This window comes from Hemiscyllium ocellatum, chromosome 21 (assembly GCF_020745735.1).
Source record: "Hemiscyllium ocellatum isolate sHemOce1 chromosome 21, sHemOce1.pat.X.cur, whole genome shotgun sequence".
In the NCBI taxonomy this organism is placed as follows: domain Eukaryota; kingdom Metazoa; phylum Chordata; class Chondrichthyes; order Orectolobiformes; family Hemiscylliidae; genus Hemiscyllium; species Hemiscyllium ocellatum.
The window spans coordinates 13,739,311-13,763,560 of NC_083421.1; the positions used below are offsets into that span (position 1 = coordinate 13,739,311).

The 24,250-nt window shown below is 42.4% G+C and overlaps 1 protein-coding gene across 2 annotated transcripts in view; it reads right to left on the reverse strand.

The window, feature by feature from the left end:
• LOC132825993 (zinc finger protein 239-like) overlaps positions 1–5,526 on the reverse strand; it is a 31,011-nt gene extending 25,485 nt beyond the window's left edge. Inside the window, exon 1 of one of the 2 annotated variants that reach the window (XM_060841692.1) lies at positions 5,479–5,526. The gene's annotated coding sequence lies outside the window, so the exon portion shown is untranslated. Of the gene's footprint in view, positions 1–5,094; positions 5,450–5,478 lie in introns of those variants that run through there. The other variant, XM_060841693.1, reaches the window with a different exon arrangement.
• Between the last annotated feature and the right edge of the window lie 18,724 nt (positions 5,527–24,250).

The window sequence follows — 24,250 nt, forward strand, 5'->3', positions numbered from 1 at the left end:
AAAAGGGGAAAGATTTAGAAAGGGGCCTCTAGGGCAACATTTTCACACAGAAGGTAGTGCATGTATGGAATAAGCTGCCAGAGGCATCTGGATGGATATATGAACAGGAAGGGTTTAGAGGAATATGAGTCAAATGCTGACAAATAGGACCAGATTAATTTAGGATATCTGGTCGACACTGATGAGTTGGACTAAAGGATTCATTTCCTCTATGACTCTAATCCCTTTTTCTACCTTTGCTGAAGTCTAAACTGTTCTAAACCCTCAGGTCTGTTACTTTATTTTGCCAATTTAGATTTAATGCTGACCATACCATAATTTCACTCATTTGCCATAGCCTGACGATACATCCCCTATGGTTTTTATTCCAAACTGGGATGAATAACTTTAGAAGCTTGCACCCTTTCAACATTTGCCATTACCTATCTCCCATTTAAGTACTGATGCACAATTTATCGCAGCAAGCTCATGCCTCACACCATTTTAATTTCCTCAAATTTATTTACTTACAAGACCCTAGTCTCAGAAGGAATGACATTACTGTCCATCAAATGAAAACTTTATCCTGTTGTGGTCACTTTTGTTCCAAGGCCCATTCTCAATTAGATGTCAATTATTCTTTTCTCATTACCCAATACTCAGTTGCTTTCTCAATAGAACATAGAACATTACAGCGCAGCACAGGCCCTTCAACCCTCAATGTTGCGCCGACCTGTGAAACTAATCTGAAGCCCATCTAATCCCCACTACTCCATTTTCATCCATGTGTCTATCCAATGACCATTTAAATGCCCTTAGAGCTGCTGAGTCTACTACTGTTGCAGGCAGTGTGCTCCATGCCCCTACTACTCTGAGTAAAGAAACTACATCTGTCCTATATTTATCACCCCTCAATTTAAAGCTATGCCCCCTCATGCTAGCCAGAGGAAAAAGGCTCTCACTGTCCACCTTATAAGATAAGCAGAGGGTTTTATACATCTCAATTTACTCAACCTTCTTCTCTCTAACAAAAACAGCCACCAGTCCCTCAGCCTTTCCTCGTAAGACCCTCCCTCCATAGCAGGTATAAGCCTAGTAAATCACATCTGAACCCTTTCCAAAGCTTCCACATCCTTCCTATAATGTGGTGACCAGAATTGTATGCAATACTCCAAATGAGCCACACCAGAGTTATGTACGACTGGAGCATGACCTCGAGGCTCCAAAACTCAACCCCTCTACTAATAAAAGCTAACACACTGTATGCCTTCATAACAACCCTATCAACCTGGGTGGCAACTTTCAGGGATCTATGTACATGGACACAGAGATCTCTTTGTTCATCTAAACTACCAAGAGTCTTACCATTAGCCCAGTACTCTGCATTCCTGTTATTCCTTCCAAAGTGAATCACCTCACTTTTCCACATTAAACTCCATTTGCCACCCCGCAGTCCAGCTCTTTAGCTTATCTAGGTTTCTGTAACCTACAAGATCCTTCGGCACAATCCACAACTCCACCGACTTTAGTGCCATCCGCAAATTTACTAAGCCATCCTTCTGCGCCCTCATCCAGGTTATTTATAAAACAGCAGTGGACCCAAAACAGATTCAATGCACTGATTCATAAAACGACTTCTATATCCACTCTATGAATTCCTCTTCTATCATATTGCTACCGATTTGATTTGCCTGATTTTTATGCAGATTAAAAAGTTCCCATAATTACAGCTATGTCCTTATTATTCACATCACTGAATTCCATTCCAATATCTTTCCCAATATTGCTACTGCAACTTGGGTTCTGTGCACAGTCGTACTGTTGTTTTCTGCCCAGTGATATTTTCAAGCTCAACCCATGCAGATTGTACTTCAGAGCCCATATTCTTGCTGACCTTAATGTCTTTTTTTTTGACAAAGGAGCAATTCTACCCACCTGCTTGACCTTATTGTCTGGGGGGAGAATGAGGTCTGCAGATGCTGGAGATCAGAGCTGAAAATGTGTTGCTGGAAAAGCGCAGCAGGTCTGGCAGCATCCAAGGAACAGGAAATTCGACATTTTGGGCACAAGCCCTTTTTCCTGATGAAGGGCTTGTGCCCGAAACATCAAATTTCCTGTTCCTTGGATGCAGACTGACCTGCTGACCTTATTGTCTGCACAACCTGGCCTCTTAGGCAATGAACTGATTTAAGGGAGGTCAATTCAGAAAATCATCTCTCAATCATCTCCAATAAATTTACGCATTTCCTGAAAAATGTTGATGGTGATGACGGTGAAAATTGCACACAGTATGAAAAGGTGCAATCTCATCAGTTTCTTGTAGAAATGAAATTGAGCATCCTTACATCCCCCCTACTCTGTGGCCAACCATTTCAACTCCCCCAAGGACATGCAAGTCCCGGGCCACCTCCACCACTAAATCCAATCCACCTGACACCTGGAGGAAGGATATCTCATCTTCCGCCTTGGGACCATCAACCACACAGCATCAACATAGGCTTTGCTGGTTTCCAAAACTAACCTCCCCCCACATCATCCCAGATCCAAACCTCCAACTTGGCACTGCCATCTTAACCTGTTTTACCTGTCCATCTTCCTTTCCACCTACCCACTCAACCCTTCCCACCAACCTAACTCAATTACCACCCACCTGCATCTACCTATCGCCTTCCGAGCTACCTTCCCCCCCCAGACGCACCCCTCTGTCTCTCATCCCCATTCCCCCTCCACATTCTTGAAGGGCTTTTATCCAACACATCGATTCTTCTGCTACTCAGACACTGCCTGATCTGCTGTGCTTTTCCAGTGCCACACTTTTTGACTCATCCTTACATTTATGTTTAATTTCTGTCATAAAAAGGATAGCAGTCCATTAGCTTTCTTGATTACATGCTGTATCTGCATGAGGTTAAAAATCATACAACACCAAGTTATAGTCCAACAGGTTTATTTGGAAGCACTGTGTGTGTGGGAGTGGCATGGGGCTGCGTGAGTGTGGGGAGAGAGGGCCATGTGTTGGGGAGGAAATGTGTGTGGGGCCTGGTGGTGGTAGCGTGGGGCTGTGCACGCGGGCCCGTGTGTGATGCCTTGAAACATAGTGTGTTGGCAAGACCAACCAGAGGCTATGGCAACGAATGAATGGACACCACGCAACAGTCAACAGACAGCAATGTTCTCTCCTAGTTGGAGAACACTTCAGTGATCCGGAACTTTCAACCTTTGGGTGACCATCCTCTAAGATTAGATTAGATTCCCTACAGTGTGGAAACATGCCCTTCAGTCCAACAAGTCCACACCGGCCCTCTGAAGAATGGCCCACCCAGACTCACTTCCCTCTGACTAATGCACCTAACACAATGGGCAATTTAGCATGGCAAATTCACCTGACTTGCATATCTTTGGACTGCGGGAGAAAACCGGAGCACCCAGCAAAAACCCATGCAGGTACGGAGAGAATGCGCAAACTCCAAACAGACTGGAATCGAACCTGGGTCCCTGCACTGAGGCAACAGTGCTAACCACTGAAATACCATGCCATCCAAGGCATACTTCAGGACAGGCAACAATGCAAAGTGACCAAGCAGAGGCTGATAGCCAAGTTCAGTACCCATGGGTTGTCCGCACTGCAGGTGACCCCACTGCACTACACACACACTCCTACAGACCCTCACACATACACTCTCATGCACACACCCTCTGCCAGACTTAAACCCTTTTACACTCACACTCTCTCTCACAAAAACTCATAACACCGTCACCCCCCCCGCTCCACGTGCACACACCCACCCAAGTATGTGGGATGAATTTGTACTTGCAGAATTACATTTTATTTTTCTCAAAAAGCTTCATGAATCTGTGCAAGATTCTGTAAATTCCTTTCTTTAGATTAGAATCAGCCTGAACATTGGGGAACAGAAAGTCTCACACAGGGCACCTCACACCTTCAATGCATTATCTGGGCCTACATGACACCTATAGCTAAAGTTCACTTGATAATGTAACTTTTTAAAAGTCCTGGAATTTAGATATGAAAGAACTGAAACCAACATGTTCACCCTAAAATATGAGACATGTTGGGTGGCACTGTGGCTCAGTGGTTAACACTGCTGCCTCACAGCACCAGTCCTCCTCAGGTGTGTGGAATTTGCATATTCTCCCCGTGTCTGCGTGGGTTTCCTCCAGGTGCTCCAGTTTCCTCCCACAATCCAAAGATGTACAAGTTACGTGAATCGGCTATGCTAAATTGTCCACAGTGTCATATGCATTAGTCGGGAGTAAATATAGGATAAGGGAATAGGTTTAGGTAGGCTACTCAGAGGATCAGTGTGGATCTGTTGAGCCTCTTTCCATACTGCAGGGAATCTAATCTAGTCAAGGGACTTAAACAATCCAGGTCTTTCTCAATATATCATTTCAATTACATCATACTAAACTTTAGCAGTAAATTCCGTGTCTCTCCAATCTACTAATCCACAACCACCTGATGAAGGAGCATCTGGTACTTGCACACAAACCTATTGGATTGTAACCTGGTGTTGTGATTTTTAACCTTGTACACACCAGTTCAACTCCAGTACCTCCAAATCATTTAACTGCATACTAACACTTTGTGACTCATGATTCAAACCCCTCTGTATATCAGAATTTTACAGTCATTCTCCATTTAAGTAATACCCTGCTCTTAGTTATTCTTCCTACCAAAGTGAATGACTTTACATTTTCCCACATTATATTCCATCTTAAATGTATTTTGCCCGTTCATTAATCCTACCTATACTTGTCCTTAAATCCTTATGGCTTCACCATAGCATATTTTATATCATTTGTTGCCTTGCTTTCAAGCCTCTATGTAAATTGTAAAAGATTTGGTAGTGTATTACCGTACACCCAACCAGTTACAAGACAGGCAAGAAACACGGGCGTAATCAACTTTTTCTTCTCCCCACCAAAAAAAATCAGTGGTATTACACAGTCGTCTCTGCTTATGGGTGGAAACTAAGAAAGTCAATGATTAAATTGGAAAATTAGACCAGCCTGTGAAATAAACTTACAGAGCTTTGGGGAAGGAGTACGGGAATGAAACATACTGCACGGAAAGCTGATAGGCCAAATTACCTCTTTTCCAGACCATAATGAATCGAAGACTGATTTCTGCAGCTTCTACTCATAATATAAGCTAGGAATCAATGGGGCAAATCCCCCAAGAACGTCCACAGTCGCTCCTTCCTCAGGTGTCGGGCCCAAGCCTGGACACATCCTCCAGGGCTGCTCCACACATGATTTCAAATCTCTTGCAAGCTTTTCCAGTGAAACCGATCTCGGAAATCTTTTCCAGCAGACCCAACAGCTTTCACAGTTCACTGTGACAGGGGTGACTCTGCTATATCTTTTGTGATATACGCTCGGAATGGACGATCTGGAAAATGCTTCCCATTCAATGCGCTACAAAAAGCGTGAAAAGAAAATCATCCTCCCGAGAGTCGAAGAAACAATATTTACCTGTTTGGCGCATGCTCCACTCCCAGGCCCAGGCCCTTTCTGGAGTTCCCTGATTGGTTGGCGATTAACCCTGCCTATCGCTCATTCTGATTGGTTGGTCAGGCAGCCGTCCCACCTTCACCCTGGTTGGTTGGACATGCCATCCATCACTCAGCCACTAATTGGTTGGTCATATTCCCCGCCTTCCATTCATTTTGAAACCAAAAGAGAAAATCTCAGCAAGTCTGGTAGCATCTGTCAAGAGAGAAAAGAGCTGACGTTGCGAGTCTTGACAAAGGGTCAGTTAGACTCGAAACGTCAGCTCTTTTCTCTCATTACAGATGCTGCCAGACCTGCTGAGATTTTCCAGTATTTTCTCTTTTGGTTTCAGATTCCAGCATCCGCAGTAATTTGCTTTTTTTCCGTTCATTCTGATTCATTCGGAAAAAAAAGCTTCGATTCGATCCTCCAACCCCGTCCCTTATTTGCTATAGATATGAACATCAACCATGCTGGACTGGGGTAGACAAAGCTAAACATCACACAACACTAGGGTATAGTCCAACAGGTTTATTTGGAAGCACTGGTCTTTTATCAGGTGGTTGTCATTTTCTCAGGTAGCACAAACAGTAAAACATCGCACAGGCAACTTACAGTTTGCAAGGAGAGACAGAAAAGTCAGCAGCCTGTTTCAGACATTCCCTGCTGCAAATGAATCAAAAAAATCTCAGCTGCTCTGACTGCCAGTCCCCTTTCATTACACAAGTATTTCTAAAACACGAAAATCTTTGGCCTGAGGTATCATCTATTTAAGGGTAAACAAAAAGGGTCCCAATAAACCCCATTCACCTCTGCACCAACTCAGCCAATTCAGAGCCTGGTACATTTTACGGCCCCTCGAAAAAAAAATGAAATTTATAGAAACTTTGAGAAAAAGGAACAGCTTTGAGAAAAGGATCAGCTTTGTAACAAGGGTATGTTGTATAGTTGGATTTCCAGAAGGCTTTTAATGAGGTGCCATACAAAAAACCATTTCATAAGATAAGAATGTATAGGATTGCAGGGATTGTACTAGCATGGATAGAGGGTTGGTTAACCAATAGAAAGCAGAGAGATACGATAAATGAGTGTGTCCCTTATTGTAGATCAATGGTGAGCGGGGTGCCACAGGGGTTGGATTTGGGCCTGCAACTGGTCATGATATATGTAAATGATTTGGAAGAGGAGACTGAGTGTAATGTATCCAAATTTGCTGCTGATGCTAAATTGAGTGGAAAGACAAACTGCAAAGGATGTAGAGAGTCTGCAGAGAGATTTAGATAGGTTAAATGAGTGGGCAAGGGTCTGGCAGATGGAACACAATGTTGGTAAATGTGAGGTTGCCACGTTGAAAGTAAAAATAGTAGGTCAGAATATTATTTAAATAGTGAAAGATTGTAGCATGCTGTTGTGCAGAAGGACTTAAAAGAGCAGTGAGGCAATATGGACAGAGCTTAGAAATCGGAAGGATGCGGTAACAATGTTGGTGCTCTATTAGAGACCTCCCAACAGCGAGTGTGGGATAGATATGTAAAGATTATGGAAAGATGTAGAAGCAACTGGGTGGTAGTGATATGAGATTTTAATTTTCCCAATATTGATTGGAATTCACTGAGTGTTATAGGTCCAGTTGGAGCAGAATTTGTAAGCAGCATCCGGGAGAGTGTTCTAGAGCAGTATGTAAATAGTCCAACTTGGGAAGGGGCCATACTGGATCTGGTGTTGGGGAACGGACCTGGCCAGGTGGTTGAAGTTTCAGTAGGGGATTAGTTCAGGAATAGTGATCACAGTTCCGTAAGTTTTAGAATATTCATGGACAAAGACAAGTGAGTTGCTAATGAAAGATTGCTAAATTGGGAGAAGGCCACATATACCAAAGTTTGGCTGGAGAATGTAGATTAGGAGCAACTGTTTGAAGGTAAATCCATATTTGATATGTGGGAAGCTTTTAAAGAGAGGTTGATTAGAGTGCAGCAGAGATATGTTCCTGTGAAAATGAGGGATAGAAATGGCAAGATTAGGGAACCATGGATCACAGGTAAAATGGTGAGACTAGCTAAGAGGAAGATGGAAGCATACATAAGGTCTAAGCAACTGAATACAGACAAGCTTTCAAAGAATATCGGGAATGTCGGACCAATCCGAAATGAGGAATTAAAAGGGCTAAAAAGGGTTATGAGATATCTTTAGCAGACATGGTTAAGGAAAATCACAAAGCCTTTTATTCATATATAAGGAGCAAGAGGGTAACTAGAGAAAGGATTGGCGTATTCAGGGACGTAGGATGAAAGTTATGCATGGAGTCAGAGAAAATGGGTGAGATTCGTGGAGTACTTCACATCAGTATTTACCAAGAAGAGGGACCTGACAGATGTTGAGGTTCAGGATAGATGTTTGATTACCCTAGGTCAAGTTGGCATAAGGAGGGAGGCAGTGTTGGGTATTCTAACAGGCATTAAGGTGGACAAGTCCCCATATCTGGATGGAATCTATCCCAGGTTATTCAGGGAAGCAAGAGATAAAATAGCTGAGGCCTTAACAGATATCGTTGAAGCACAGGTTAGGTCCCGGAGGACTGAAGAATTGCTAATGCCCTCCCCTTGTTTAAGGAGATAGCAGGGTAATTATAATCCCGGTAATTATAGATCGGTGAGCCTGACCTCAATGGTAGGGAAGCTGCTGGAGAAGATACGGAGGGTTAGGATCTATTCCCATCTTACCAACTTAATTCTTTGAGGAAGTAACAAAATTGGTTCGTGAGGAAGGGGCTGCATATGTCATATACATGGACTTTAGTAAGGTGTTTGATAAGGTTCCCCATGGTAGGATGATGGAGAAGATGAAGTTGCATGGGGTCCAGGGTGTACTAGCTAGATGGATAGAGAAATGGCTGAGCAACAGGACACAGACAGTAGTAGTGGAAGGGAGTTTTCTCAAAATGGAGACCTGTGCCTAGTGGCATTCCACAGGGATCCATGTTGTGGATGGAGATGATACTAAGATTGGTGGAGGAGGAGATAGTGAGGGGTACTGTCAGAGAATGCATCAGAATATAGATAGATTGGAGATTTGGGCAGAGAAATGGCAGATGGGGTTCAATCCGGCAAATGCACGGTGATGCATTTTTGGAGCTTCCAGATCAAGAACGAACTACTGTATATGGAAATGTCCTGGGGAAAATCGATGTACAGAAAGATCTGGGCATTCAGGCCCATTTTTCCCTGAAGGTGGTAATGCAGGTCAATAGAGTGGTCAAGAAAGCACACGGCATGCGTTCCTTCATTGAACAGGGTATTGAGTACAAGAGTCGGCAAGTCACGTGACAGTTGAATAAGACTTTGGTTTGGCCACATTTGGAATACTGTGTACAATTCTGGTTGCCACATTACCAAAAGGATGTGGACACTTTGAAGAGAGTGCAGAGGAGGTTCATGAGGATTTTGCCTGGCATGAAGGATGGTAGATATGAAGAGAGGTTGAGTAGATTAGGATTATTTTCATTAGAAAAACGGAGATTGAGGGGGCACCTGATTGAGGTCAACAAAATCATGAGAGTTATAGACAGGGTGGATAGCAAGAAGGTTTTTCCCAGAGTGAGAGACTCATTATTAGGGGTCACAAATTCAAAGTGAGGGGGGAAATGTTTCAGGAAGATATGCGTGGAAAGTTCTTTACACAGGGGGTGGTGGGTACCTGGAACGCATTGCAGGCAGAGGTGGTCGAGGCAGGCTCAATAGCATTATTTGAGATGTATCTGGACAGATACATGAATGGGCAGGGAGCAAAGGGATACAGACCCTTCGAAAATATGCAACAGGTTTAGATGGAGAATTGGTGGGCCAACGGGCCTGTTCCTGTGCAATAACTTTCTTTGTTCTTTGTTCTTAGACATTCAAGTGGATGATCAGTGATTGTATTCAATGGCACAGCAGGCTCAATGTGCCGAGTGGCTACCTCCTACTTGGAATATAATGTTTAGGATTTGATCAGATTCTTAGATGGTGATTTTTGTTTTACACATCTCCCAACCTCATGAAGGAAATCTTCTTAATGAACATTGATTTCTGCCTGATCCAGCCAGTTTATATGGTTTTTTTTTCCCTCACTTTGTGATTACATACTGTAGAAAACTTCTGAATGCTGTGAGAATGATCCCTCATTAATCCAAATTCCAGTGGATACAATCCTAACCGATTCAATCTACCCTCGTATCCCAGGATTCAGTTTGGTAAACCTTCACTGCATTGCCGCCATACTTCCCCAAATAAGGATACCAACGCTACACACGGTATTCCAGCTGTGACCTCACCAAAGCCCTGTATAAGCAAGACAGCCTTGTTCCTGCCCTTGAATCCTCTCACTGTGTACACCAACATACCCTTTTGCATTCTTTGCTGCTTGTTGCACCTGCACATTAAATTTCAGTGACTGGTGCACAAGGACACAGAGATCTCGGTCAAAATTCCCCTCCCTCAGTTTACTGTCATTCAAATAATCTGTCTTTCTATTTTTGCTACCAAAGTGTGTAACCTCACATTTTCCACACAGACTGCATCTGCCATGCATTTGTCCATTCACTCTGCCAATCTAAATAACATTGCAGCCTCCTCACATTGCACCCAGCTTTGTGTCATCCGCAAATTTTGAAATACTCTTTTTCATTCTCCCATCTAAATTATTAACATATATTGTGAATAGCTGAGGTTCTATCACCAATCACTACAGTACCCCAGCCATTAATTATCACATAACAATGATCTGATTGATCCTCCCTGATTGACCATACAGGATAGCACATTAGCCTGATGTTCATAATTGACTGTGCAGAGATTCAATGAGCAATTATGACCCATTGTATTACTGAAGCATAGGAGCAGGCTATTCAGCTCATTGTGATCTTGCACATTGTTTGATGATAAACAATTATGTCATGCCCTTGACTGAACCTTCCCAAATCACTGTTCTATGCAATGTATTCCAGATCTAATTACATAATGTGTGCAATTTCTTTCTCATCTCACATCACGTCTCTTGTAATGTTTTTAAATCTGCATTCAATGCTTTTACCAGGGTGAACAGTTTCTCATTATCTACACGGTAGAGACTGAGTTTTGAAAAGATTTGTCACTCAAGTTGATGTTCTATATGAGAGTTTGCTTTTTGTGCTGGAATGTTTGGTTTCAGATGTTTCATCTTCGTACTAGGTAACATCATCAGTGAGCCTTCGGTGAAGCACTGGAGTTTTGTCCCACTTTCTATTTAAGTGTTTAGGTTTCTTTGGGTGATTGGTGATGTCGTTTCCGGTTCTTTTTCTCAGGGGGTGGTAAATAGTCAATGTGTTTGTTGATAGAATTCCGGTTGGAATGCCTTATTTCTAGGAATTCTCATGCATGTTTCTGCTTGGCTTGTCCTAGGATGGATGCGTTATCCCAGTCAAAGTGGTCTCCTTCCTCATCTGTATGTAAGGATACCAGTGATAGTGGGTCATGTCGTTTTGTAGCTAGTTGATATTCATGTATCCTGATGGTTAGTTTTCTGCCTGTTTGTCCAGTGTAGGTATTTTGTAAATGACATTTGTTTTGCTTGTTGTCTGTGCAGGGTCTTTCAAGTTCATTAGCTGCTGTTTTAATGTGTTGCTGGGTTTGTGGGCTACCATTATGCCAAGAGGTCTGTGTAGTCTGGCAGTCATTTCAGAGATGTCGAGTTTCTGGGCGTGCTTTGTTGTTTTATCTGGGTTTGTTGTTGAGAAATCAGCAGACTATGTTTATTGGATCTTGTTTTACTTGAAAATGCTGTAGAGGTGATTTTCTTCTGCTCTTCATTGTTCCTCTGTGCTGCAGTGTGTGGTGGCTCATTGAAATAATGTCTAATGCAGCTTTGTTTGTGAATGTTGGGATGATTGCTTCTGTAGTTGAGTATTTGGTCAGTATGTGTTGTTTTTCTGCTGGTTTGAAGTTCCCCACTGACTGTTTGCTGTACTGTGACATCTAGGAATGGCAGCTTGTTGTTGTTTTCCTCCTCTTTCATGAATTTTATGTCAGTAAGGATATTGTGATGGTCTTGAAGGTTTCCTCTAATTTGTTTTGTTGAGTGATGACAAAGGTATCATCCAGCAGGCACACCTAAAGTTTCGGTTGGATGGTTGGGAGAGCTGTCTGTTCAAGTCTCTGCATTACTGCTTCTGCTAGGAACCCTGATGTTGGTGATCCCACGGAGATTCCATTGATTTGTCTGTAGGTCTTGCTTTGAAAGTGAAGTGGATAGTGAGACTAGTTTGACAATGCTGTCTTTGCTGATGAAATCGGCAGTATCTGGAGCGTGTCTTTGGTTTTTCTAATAGTGTAGTCAGTGTTTCTTTGGCCAGGTTAATGTTGATGGATGTGAGCAGGGCTATTACTTCAAAGGAGATCATTATTTCATCCTCTTCTATCTTAGTGTCTTTGGTAGTGTTCAGGAATTCTGTGGTGTGGTGTGAGTCCTCTACTAAGTATTTTAGTCTTTTGTGGAGTTCCTTGGCTAGTCTGTATGTTGATGTTTCAGGTAGTGAGGGGGGCACTGGGTTTGTGAATTTTGGGTAGTCCGTAAAAGCATGGTGTGTTGGATCCATCTGGTTTCATGTTTTGGAAGTCTGTCTTGTTTAATTCTCCTGATTTCTTAAGTTTTGTGAGTAAGACTGTGATTCGGTTCTCTAATCTTGTGGTGGAGTCTATCGCTACCTATCAGTAATTGTCAATATCTGCAGGCAGTGCGTTCACTTTCTCATAGTAGTCTGATTTGTTTGAAATGACTGTCAAGTATCCTTTATCTGCAGGTAGGATGACGATGTTTTTATCTTTTTTGTGTCCTTCTAGTGCTTTCCTTTCTTGTGTATTGATTGTATTTCCTTCCTACTGTCCGTTTGATGGTTTGCTGGGTTTCCTCTGTGAGTTTGTTGTCTTTCAGTAATGATTCTAACGCTGCTAAGAAATCCTTTTTGTTCACATCTCTGAAGTTATAATTTAATCTTTTTAAAGACAGTTTTTTCAGTGTGTTTGGTGTCAGTCTAATAAGTTTGTTTATCCAGGCTTCTGTGTTGTTCTTTTGTGTGAGTTTGTCTAGTTTTTTCTGCAGGTCTAGATTTTTCGTTTTCTGAGTTTGCCACTGTCTAATGCATCTGGTTCATGATACTGTGTCTGTCCATTCATGGTCTGTCACGTTAGCGAATAAAGATTTTGGTTGTATTTACGGAGTCAGTTGTGGGCATCATTAATCATTTCTCTAGCAGTTTTCTTTTCAAACCCTTCATGATTTTGAAAACTTCTTTTAAATCTCCTCTCAGTCTTCTCCAATCTATTTTTATGGCTGAAGTTTCTCACTGCCGGAGCCATTCATATGAAGGCAGTTTCTCTACCCTCCTAGCATCCCCTTCATTCTTTCTCTCCAGCCAAAGTTAAATTAAACCTGGGATAGTCTCTTGGTCCATTCTGATTCATGAGATTCTTCATGCTGTTGTGGTTCTGTTCGCCAAGCTGGGAATTTGTGTTGCAGACGTTTTGTCCTCTGTCTAGGTGACATCCTCAATGCCTGGGAGCTTCCTGTGAAGCGCTTCTGTGATGTGTCCTCGGTGTTTATAGTGGTTTGAATCTGCTGCTTCTGGTTGTCAGTTCCAGTTGTCCGTTGCAGTGGTCGGTATATTGGGTCCAGGTCGATGTGCTTATTGATTGAATCTGTGAATGAGTGCCATGCCTCTAGGAATTCCCTGGCTGTTCTCTGTTTGGCTTGTCCTATAATAGTAGTGTTGTCCCAGTCAAATTCATGTTGCTTGTCATCTGCGTGTGTGGCTACTAAGGATAGCTGGTCGTGTCGTTTTCATGGTTAGTTGATGCCACACACACACACCTGGTCTATCTGTCTGTTTCAGCAAAGGTGGAGACTGTCTTCTCAATTCCCTGCTCCCACCTGCTCAGGTATTTTGACCTTCACCAAGAGTTTCGGAACCCCAGTGGATCTCAGTCAGGACTGTTCCAGATACAGCTATTGTGGCACAGTGTGTTGTGGTGGTATTAGAGATGCTTTATCTCATACTCCCTTGATTTGGGAGTGACAGGGGTGGGGAGGGTGGATTTTGTATGATGATGACACTTCCCTGTCCCCTCTCCTGTAGCAGCATCTTACCATTGCCCCCAACTCCACCTCAGATTTGTTTGCTGGAGATCAGTGACGTTTTGGAAGCCCACAAATACAAGATCTGTCACTCTTTTTTAGGAAAGCTGAAATCTCTCGCAGCAATGTAGTCAGGGCTTGCATGAAACCAGTGCAGTATCATGCTTCAAACTTGATACTCTTTATGACAGACAGATTATGGAACCTCCTCTCTCCTTAAGAATTGCACTCCTGCAATTCACTTTTCTATGTTCCCTTTCTGACCCACCACTACATCACTCCACAATTGATACTGCCAAGGACATAGTGTCCTCTGCAATTCCCTCCCTAACCCTCGCTCTCCTCCATTAAGATGTATCAAAGTAAAAAAAAATCACACAACACTAGGTTATAGTCCAAAAGGTTTATTTGGAAGCTTTCGAAACGCTGCTCCTTCAGGTGGTTGTACAGTGTAAGATCATAAGACAGAATTTATAGCAAAAGGGTTGCAGTGTGTTGGAGCTGTAATGATATATTAATCTAAATGTATTTAAGACTTTCATTTTTTAAAATGGGATATGCTAGTTTTGGTTCTTTAATATGTAAATCCCAGATGTCCTTTTAAGTTACATTCTCAAGATAGCTTCAGCTTTTCTAACAATAGCTGCTTTCAGACAATGCATTAAAGGTATGAGGTTAAAGTCCGTCTGTGTCTCTGTGTTGAGTCAGAGTAGTTCTATTTCTAAAGTGGGACTTATCGAACCTTGCATGGATGGATGCAGTTTTTCAGAAAAAAACAATGTAAACTGCAAATCCAAATTCACCCCATAGACAAATATGTGCGCATGTTCAGAGAGAGACGAAGTGAGTGTGTGTGCCCATGCTGTACATCTCTATGACTCTAACATCAAACCCTTTCTATGTAACCTCTTTCACCTCCCTATCATTGCAACAACATAGAGTCACACATACTCCCTATCTCTGTAAACTCCTCCAGTCATTACAATCTTCCCTGTCTCTATAACCACCTCCAGTCCCAACAATCCTCTGTCAGTAATCCTCTACCATTTCTGCTCTATTCTTCTAATCACCTTCAGCACTTCATACTCTCCCTATACCTGCTACATCCTCCAGTCCCTACAGCTCTCTATATCTCAAACCCTTTTTATTTCCTACAACCTGCCCTATTCCTGTTGCTTTCTCCTGCTGTACACCACTTCCCTCTTCTGGGACCACATCAGCCTGACAACACTCCCTTGCTCTGTAATCCCCTCCAGTCTTTACAACCATATCTATCACTGTAACTGGTGCTATCTCTGAAACACTCCCCATCTCTGACAGCATCCAGCCCCAATAATACTCATTTTTTTCCTCATTTCCAACCTTATCTTTGCATTCCACATTACCTCCACCAGCTCTGACATAACTTGCTATTTCCAACTTGATCCAGTCCCTACAGCCCATTCTACCCTATCATCTCCTCCATCCACAAAAATCCATCCTATCTCTGCAGCCTCCTCCAGCACAGACAAATTTCCCCATTTGTGTAAACAACTTAAGGATCTAGCATCCTCTCTATCTCCATCAATTTCTTCAGCCATTGCAGCGCTCGTTATCAGTGTAACCTCCTATACCTCGTTCCTCTTCTACCCTCATAACCCTCCGTATATCCAAAAATTGTTTCAGATGCTGGAAACCTCCGTGTGTGTGCAATTTCCTCCAGTAATGACTGTCTTCTGTGTGAATGTAACAATGTCCAGTCCTGGCAATCCCCCAATAGTCCTCTCTTACGACCCGCTCTATACCTCTAGTACCATCCTCATAACACCCACTCATGTTGTGAAGTACTTGTTTCCTTCCTTCCTTACCGCTCTGTGTCTGAACACACCTCCAGCATTTACAACCATCTGAATCTCTGTAGAAATTGGAGAAAATTACAATGTCCACCCCTAACTGAAACCCCCTCAAGCCCTTACAACCCTCTTTATCTCTGTTACATCCTCCAGATTCTACACCTCTCCTTATCTCTGTAACTTTGTTCAGACCCTTCCACACTCACTGCCTCACTCGCTGCCTCCTCACGAATCTACAATCTTTCCTATTCCTGTAACCTCCTCCATAACATTCCTCCTATTTCTGTACCTTCTGTCAACCCCTATAGCATTATGTATTTCTGAATCTTCCTCCAGCTCCTGAAATCCTCATTATTTTAATAACATACCCCATATCTACAAAGGGTAATTTTCAGGATGACAGGCACAATCCACTTCAATGCTTTAAATGTATGGACCAAATCTAATGTTTCCATGTTGTTAATGACACAAAACTAGATGGGAACATGGTTTCTGTGAATGATTCAGTGTACTACAGGGGCTTGGACAGTCTCGGTGAGGTTCTTATTTTATTAACTCATAGGCTGTGGACATCACTGGGTTGGCCTTTATTTAAGTGAACTGATGGCTTCAGGGGTATTATTGCCAGACTACTAATCCAGAAACTATTATTCTAAGAACTTGGATTTGAATCCCACCATGAGCTGAAAATGTGTTGCTGGAAAAGCGCAGCAGGTCAGGGAGCAGGAGAATCGACGTTTCGGGCATGAGCCCTTCTTTGAATCCCGCCATGTCAGATGGTGGAATTTGAATTTAATATAAAGAAATTGAATTAAGAATCTACTGATAAATAGAAAGTCACTGTTGAGTATCAGAAAACTGGCTCACTAAGAAGGAAGGAAATCTGCTATCCTCACCTGGTCTCACCCACATGTGACTCCAGATCCACAGCAACATTATTGAATTTCAATTACCCTCTGAAATGGCACAGTAAACCATTCAGTTGTATCAATCACTATGAAGTGTCACCTGGACTGTAGCGGTTCAAGAAGGCAGCTCAGTACCACCTGCTTAAGGACAATGAGGAAAGGGCAATAAATTCTGATCCAGCCAGTGCTTCTCACATCCCACAAATGAATAAATAAATAAACTTATTTCCCATCTCAAATTGATTGAAGAAGGTGGTGCTGAGCTGCCTTCCTGACCCACTGCAATCCTTTGTGTGCAGAGACAGCCACAATGCTGGTAGGATGGAGCATGGCTGGGAGGGGACTGTGGAAATGCTACTAGTGCCATACGCCAGCTGCACATTTCCTTCCAGGCTGTCGTGGGTTTGTAAAGTGCTGCTGAAAGAGCCTTGTTGAATCACTGCCACTTGTAGAAGTGAAGAATTTATTTATTCATTTGTGGGATGTGGAAATCATTGGCTGGATCAGAATTTATTGCCCTTTCCTCGTTGTCCTTAAGCAGTTGAAGTTGGTGAATGAGGTACCAGCAATGGGTCTGCTTTGTGCTGGATGGTGTCAAGCTTGTTGGAGCTGCATTCATCCAGGCAAATGGAGATTACATTCCTGACCTGTGCAGTTTAGATGGTGGAAATGCATTCTGTACTGTGCTGATTTATTTAATCTCCAGTGGACTGCAAGGTCAGTTCTGCATTTGGGAAGATTGATTTTGATCCTATGAATGATTATTTGTATATGTGCAGCTGTGTTCTTGTTCCCCTGGATTGTGAATGTCGAGTTCTGTTTGTGCATGCGTGGTGAGGTGGCTTTTATTTTGTTGGCTGCAGGCAGCTGTTTAAGTGAAAAAAGCTGTTTTTCTTTAATGTTGTGGACTTCAAATGGCCAGTATCTGTGTGGGGAGATGCTTTGTCACTTGTGGGCTACGAATGGTCAGTTCCCTGTTTGGAACCAGTCTATCATTTTTGTGTTGTGGTTTGTGAACTCCAAATGGGCAGTTTTATGTGCGAGGCTGTTTTTAATCTTGAAAACCATGCATGGAAAGTAGTGTGTAGGTGTCAATTTGAACTTTGGATGGTTAGATGAATCAGTTGAGCTGGTTCTCAACCTGTGGCCTGTGGTCAATATTGTGTGGAGAGCTTTTGTGCGGAGGGCACATCCTGTGGACTATAAAGAGGCAGTTTTGTCTGTGGAGCTGCAGATTGTGAATGGTCAGTTTTGTGCATGGAGCTTCTTTTTTATTCTGTGAGATGTGTCATTTCTGCCTGAGGAGCTGGGCTTTATCTTGCGGTTAGTTAGATGCATGTAGCTATTTTAATACTGTGGATTTCTCACAGTTATTTCTCTGTGGTGAGCTGCATTTTATCCTTGGATTGTGAATGCTTAGTTCTCTGTGTGTGTGTCTTTGATTTCTGAAGAACCTGACACTCTACACAGATGCTGCCTGCTTACTTTCTCCAGCAAGTTGTTTTTGTTTCCGATGCATCACTTTTGTGTTTTATTTTAGAGCTTGAATTTAATTTATTAACTACAAATATGTAATTATTTGTGGCATTTTGGTTCATAACCTGTGAATTAGAAATGATCAATGATCTGTGGGAAGCTTTTATTTATCTTGTGAACCTCACATTGTCTGTTGTGTGTAAGGTGGTGATTTCAATCAAATGGATTGTGAACAAGGTTTTATTTTAGGGAGTCTTGAATAGTAACTTCACACACAGCTGACACAAATGTGGAATTGATCTTTATCCTACATGTTTGTGTGTGTGGCTTTGTGTGCTGTGTGAATGTTTAGTTGTGTGTGTACAGGTCAGCACGGTGGCACAGTGGTTAGCACTGCTGCCTCACAGCGCCTGAGACCTGGGTTCAATTCCCGACTCAGGCGACTGACTGCGTGGAGTTTGCACATTCTCCCCGTGTCTGCGTGGGTTTCCTCCGGGTGCTCTGGTCTCCTCCCACAGTCCAAAGATGTGCGGGTCAGGTGAATTGCCCGTAGTGTTAGGTAAGGGATAAATGTAGGGGTATGGGTGGGTTGCAGGTCGGTGTGGACTTGTTGGGCCGAAGGGCCTGTTTCCACACTGTAAGTAAGCTAATCAGACATGTTGGCATCATTTCCTCAAGCACCAGAACCCTCCCTTGTCGCTGTATCTTTCACCAGTTCCTACAGCATTGTTAATGTCTGTAACTGCCTATAAGCCCAAACATCCTCCTGATCCTACACTTCCTCCCAATATCGAACCCCTTTATCCCGTACTGCCCTGTTGATGTCTGGTACATCTCAAACACCATTTTCGATCTCTATTAATTGTTTGAGTCCTACAGCACCCTCTGCACTTGTAATTCTTTCCATGTCCCTTAACTCTCCATATCTCTTGAAACAACTCCAGCGCATATTACCCTCCCTAACTTTGTGAACTCATCTTGCCATAGTAATTTATACTGGCTTTATAATGTCATTCAGGCCCTTTATTAATTTAAAGCCATACATTTCAACCCAATTATCCTTGGTCAATTCACATCTTATACCCATGTAAATGCTTTGTGCCAATTTCAGATTGTTGGTTGTACTTGGAATGGTCACTATAAAACTTCATAATCCATTTGAATTCCATCTGGTCTCACTTTCCCAGAGGATCTTACTATGACATTACTCATTCTGAGTTTCATTACATATTGCTCAATCTGAAATAGATACATCCTTAGTCAATTGCACAATATGTTGTTCTAAGAAACATTGACAAAAAGAACATTCCATAAACTACTCTTCGAGATCACTGTTTCCAGTGTAACTATCCCAGACTATATGAAGATTACTACACCGGCAGTAACAACACCCGGAAGGACACAAAGAGACCGATAGCAGTGGTCTATCTTTAGTCCCGTAGGTATGCACATAAACCACCATCCTGGTATCCTATGCATGTTTGTAGGGAACCAATAGAGCAAGCAAGGGCATATGCACTAATGCTCAATGCTGTAGTTGAGGATAAGCAGGAATTCTACTCCGGCTTTGACCGATCTCTCTCTTCAACTCCAGTTTTGACTGACTCCCTACAGTGGATCAACCAATCATCCTCTTTGACTTCAATGCCAGAGTCTGGAAGAGTGCAGGGAATGATGTAATCATGAAAGGGGGTATAGGGAACCAAACCTTCAATGGCATCCTTCGCCTGACCAAATGCCATGAACATAAACTCATCACTACCACGCTGTTCCAGCAAAGGGGCAAATACAAGACTTCAAATACAATCTTCTGCACCCTGATGGTATCACTCAGTATCTCTCCATGTAGTATCTCTCACTTGTGGGTATAATTGCTGCCTATGTCAGTATCTCTTGTTCTTGCAGCTTCCTGCTTCTCTATTCTGAGTCAACAGAAATCTCCTGTCCAGAGGTACGAGGCAGCACAGGCCAGGGATGGAGACTAGGATTTTCCGAACTCTCTGTGGGATTCAGTACCATTCAAGATAAGTAATCCGCATTGCAGAAGTTTAATTATTCTGAGTCTGTCTATTTCTGTCTTCTGTTGATATGCAGGATGTTACTGACTGAGTAGAATTCCTTACCGCTATTGTATCCATCACCTTACTAAAGACAGTTGGTCAGCCAGACAGGTGGAGAATGAGACTTGGAGCCTTCAATAAATCCTGCAGTGAGGTAAGATCACTCACAGTAAACAGCACAGGGAGGAGTTAGTAAATTTCTATATTCAGATCCTCAAGACATGACATAAATACAATGATGGACAAGGAACAGAACAGAAAGATCCCAAGCTTCATTACCACCATCTCGTAAGGATCCTCACTGAGACAGCACAGGAGATCCCAGTCACCAATGCTGGTACATGCTGTCTTGAATTTCTCTATAATTTCCTCCAGTCCCAATAATTCCTCCTCTGTATGTAACCTCCTCTAGTCCATCAAACACTCCCTATCTCTGTCAGCTTCTCCAATCCTGAAAACCATCTTTATCAGTGTAACCTTTTCCAGTAGATTTCTTTTATTCATTTGGGGACTTGGGCATGGCTGGCTGGCCAGCATTGATAGCCCATCCCTTTTTGCCCTTGAGTAGGTGATGGTGAGCTGCTTTCTTGAATCGTTACTACCTTCTCTGTCTATGTAAACCCCTACACACCTGCCTGTCCCTGTAAACTCTCCTCTTTGTCAATACAATGCAACCCTCCTTGTCTGTGTATTTGCGTTTGTTCCTATCTGTTCCTATCTGTACAATCTTCTCCAGTCCCAATTGCCTTCCTTATCTATGAAAAACTCTTCATTCCCTTGAACCATCCCAATCTGTGTAAGTCCTTCCAGACCTGAAAAGCCTCCCGTCTATGTCAAGCTCATTCTCCCTCACTATCTATGTAACCTTTCCCTATCACTATAAAACAAATTCTCAAACTTAGTAACCTCCTCCAGCTATTAGAATTGCCCTTGTCTCTCAAGACCATCCAGAGTTATCCTCCTTATCATGTAATTTAGTCGCTACAATCCTAATGATGACATTAAACTCCTCCTGTCTCTAAAACACACTCAATAGTTGTGAACTCTGCCTGTTCCCCCTCCCCTCCCAATGCATACCATCTTCAGTCACGACAAGCCTTTATGGCTTTAAGCTTGCCCAGACATGACAACAATATTTGTTTTCATATGATACATGAGCTATCATCCTCCCTGCGACTGTAACCACATCTCATTTCTATATACCTCCATTTCTTCAGAAAGTGGTCCCATTCTTAAAGCCCTCCCTCTCTCTTTAAAACCTCCACCAGTCACTACAATATCAGAGTATTGGGCGAAAGTAGGAACAGGACATTTAGTTGTGATCATATTGGATGGTGAGGCAGGCTCGTGTGGCCAAATAGCAAACGGCCGCCCCTCTTTCCTGTGTTTCTGTGTAAACTTCCTAGCAAAATAATCTTTCAGTCCCCATGACCTTCTATATCTTTGTAGCCTAGTCAAGCTCCTAACAGTACTCCCTATCACTGTAACCACCTCTTTCAAGGTAACACACTCAATGCACAAGAAAATAAAGCCTTAGAAAGACTTAAAAATACAAAACAGCATTATCCTATCTGCAGACAAAGGATGCATGACTATCATTCTAAATAAATCAGACTATCTTAAAAAGGCAAATGCTCTGCTTGCAGATAACAACACTTATGAGCAGGTGGCGATAGACCCAACCTCACAACCAGAAAACAGTCTCATCCTTGCCAATAGACTTAAAAAATCAGGAGAATTAATCAGGACAGACTTTCAAAAAGGGAGGACCGCAGATGCTGGAGATTAAAGTCGAGGAGCAGGAGAATCAATGTTTCAGGCAAAGTAATTCCAAAATATGAAACCAGATGGATCCAAAACACCATGCTTCTATGTCTCATCAAAAATACACAAACCTGGGGCCCCCCTCAGACTTTTAGTCTCTCCACATGGTACACCAACATACAGATTAGTTAAGGAACTCCACCAAAAACTAAAACACCTAATTAAAGATTCATGCCATTCTATCCACTCCACCCAAAGAGTCCTGAACACTAAGGACACCAAGATAGAAGAGGACAAAATAATGGTCTCCTTTGATGAGACAGCAACTTTTCACATTAATTAACATTGACCTGGCCAAAGAAACATGGGTGTCACTACGAGGAAAACCAAGACCACAAACACCAGACAGCACCAATCTCATCAGCAAATACAACATCCTCAAGCTAGTGGACCTGTGCCTCACCACCCACTTCATATTCAATAACAAAACCTATAAACAAATCAATGAAAAACCCATGGGATCACCAATATTTAGGGCTCATAGTGGAAGCAATAGTGCAGAGACTATAACATGCAGCCCTCCCATCTATCCAACCCAAACTTTAGATCAGCTACGTCGATGGCACTTTTCTCATCATAAAACAAAACCAATTAGAGGAAACATACAACACTATCAACAATATCTGACAGGCATCAAATTCACAAAAGAGGAGAAGGACAATGGACTCCCAATTCCTAGACGTGATAGTTCAACATACAGTTAGTGGAGAACTTCAAACCAGTGTCTACAGGAAAAACAACAAACACAGACTAAATACTTGTCTTCAGAAGCAATCATCCCAATACCCACAAATGGAGTTGCATGAAGACATTATTTAAATGAGCTACATCACATTGCAACACCCAAGAACTACAAACAGCGAAAGAAAAATACCTATGCAACATTTTCAAGAAAAGCTTGTGTCCCATAAACACATTCTGCCGATTCCTCAGAAACAACCCAAAAGAAGCAGTTACAGTGCAACCAAAAACTATAGCCACATTACCTTACATCAAAGACATATCAGAAATGGCTTCTAGACTACTCAGACCCCATGGCATCATGGTAGCCCAAAACCCTACCAACACACTTAATCAGTGACTAACAAACTTAAACGATCCATTGCCAGCAAAACTAATGTCATTTACGAAAAACCAGAACTGTAAAAAACACTACATCGGACAAACAAGCAGGAAAGTTACCACCAGGATACACCAACTAGCCACTAAAAGACATGACCCACTATCACCAGTTTCCATACATGCAGACAAAGAAGGACACCACTTTGACTAGGACAACACTCACATCCTAGGACAAGCAGAACAAAGACACACATGAGAATTTCTATAGGCGTGGCATTCTGATTGGAACTCGATTTAGACCCCACCTACCTTCCATTGAAAAGAAACAACTGAAAATGACATCACCCACCTTAAGAAACCAAGACCTATAAATAGAGAGGTGGGACATACCACTATTGCTTCACTGAAAGCTCACTAAATATGTGACTTAGTCATGGTGACGAAACATCTGACACCAAAGCTTCCAGCTCATTGAGCTAACTTACATCCTAAGTTACGATCAACCTAAGCTACAAATCTTCTCAAAAATTGTTAACACTTCATGTATGTCAAACCTGCTCCCATACCTCCAACACTCCTGAAGTTTGTAGCTTGCTTTAGTTGTGAAACTCTCCCTATCTCTGTAACATAATATCCTATTGTGTCTAAAGCCCTTCCTATCTTTGTATGCTCCTCCGATTGCTCCATCCTTACTCTGATACTCAAATTCTCTCACTATGAAAGCCAGCACGCCATTAGCTTTCCTCACTGCCTGCTGCACCTCATGACAACCTTCAGCAACCATTCCACCATGACACCCAAGTCTTGTTGCACTTCATCTTTATCGAAATTGCGACCATTATCGAAATTGCGACCATTCAAATCATAATCTCACTTCCTGTTTTTGTGACCAATGTGGATAATTTCACATTTATCCATGCTATGTTGCATTTCTCAAGTATTTGCCCACTCAGCCAGTCTGTCCAAGTCACTCTGCAGCCTCTTAGCATCCTTCTCACAACACACACTGCCACCCAGCTTAACATTCATTGGCTCTCCTTGAGCTAACCTGGTCCTTACTTGCTCAAAGAATTCTAACAGGTTTGTCAGACATAGCCTCTTCTTGATGAAACCATGTTGACATTGCCCTTTTTCACCATACATTTCCAATTATTCAGAAATTTCATTCTTTAAAATGGATTCCAGGATTTTACCCACAACTGAGGTTAGGCTAATTGGGCTGTAATTTTTATACTTTTGCCTTATTCCCTTTTGAAACAGGGGTGTCACGTTAGCGATTTTCCAGTCATCTGGGACCCTCCCTGATTCGAGCAATTCCTGAAAGATCACCACTATCTCTTTAGCTATCTCCCTTACAATTCTAGAGTGTAATCCTTCTGGTTCCAGGTGCTTTACCCACCTTCAGGCCATTCAGTTTTTTTTAGCACCTCCCCCTCGGTAATGGCCACCA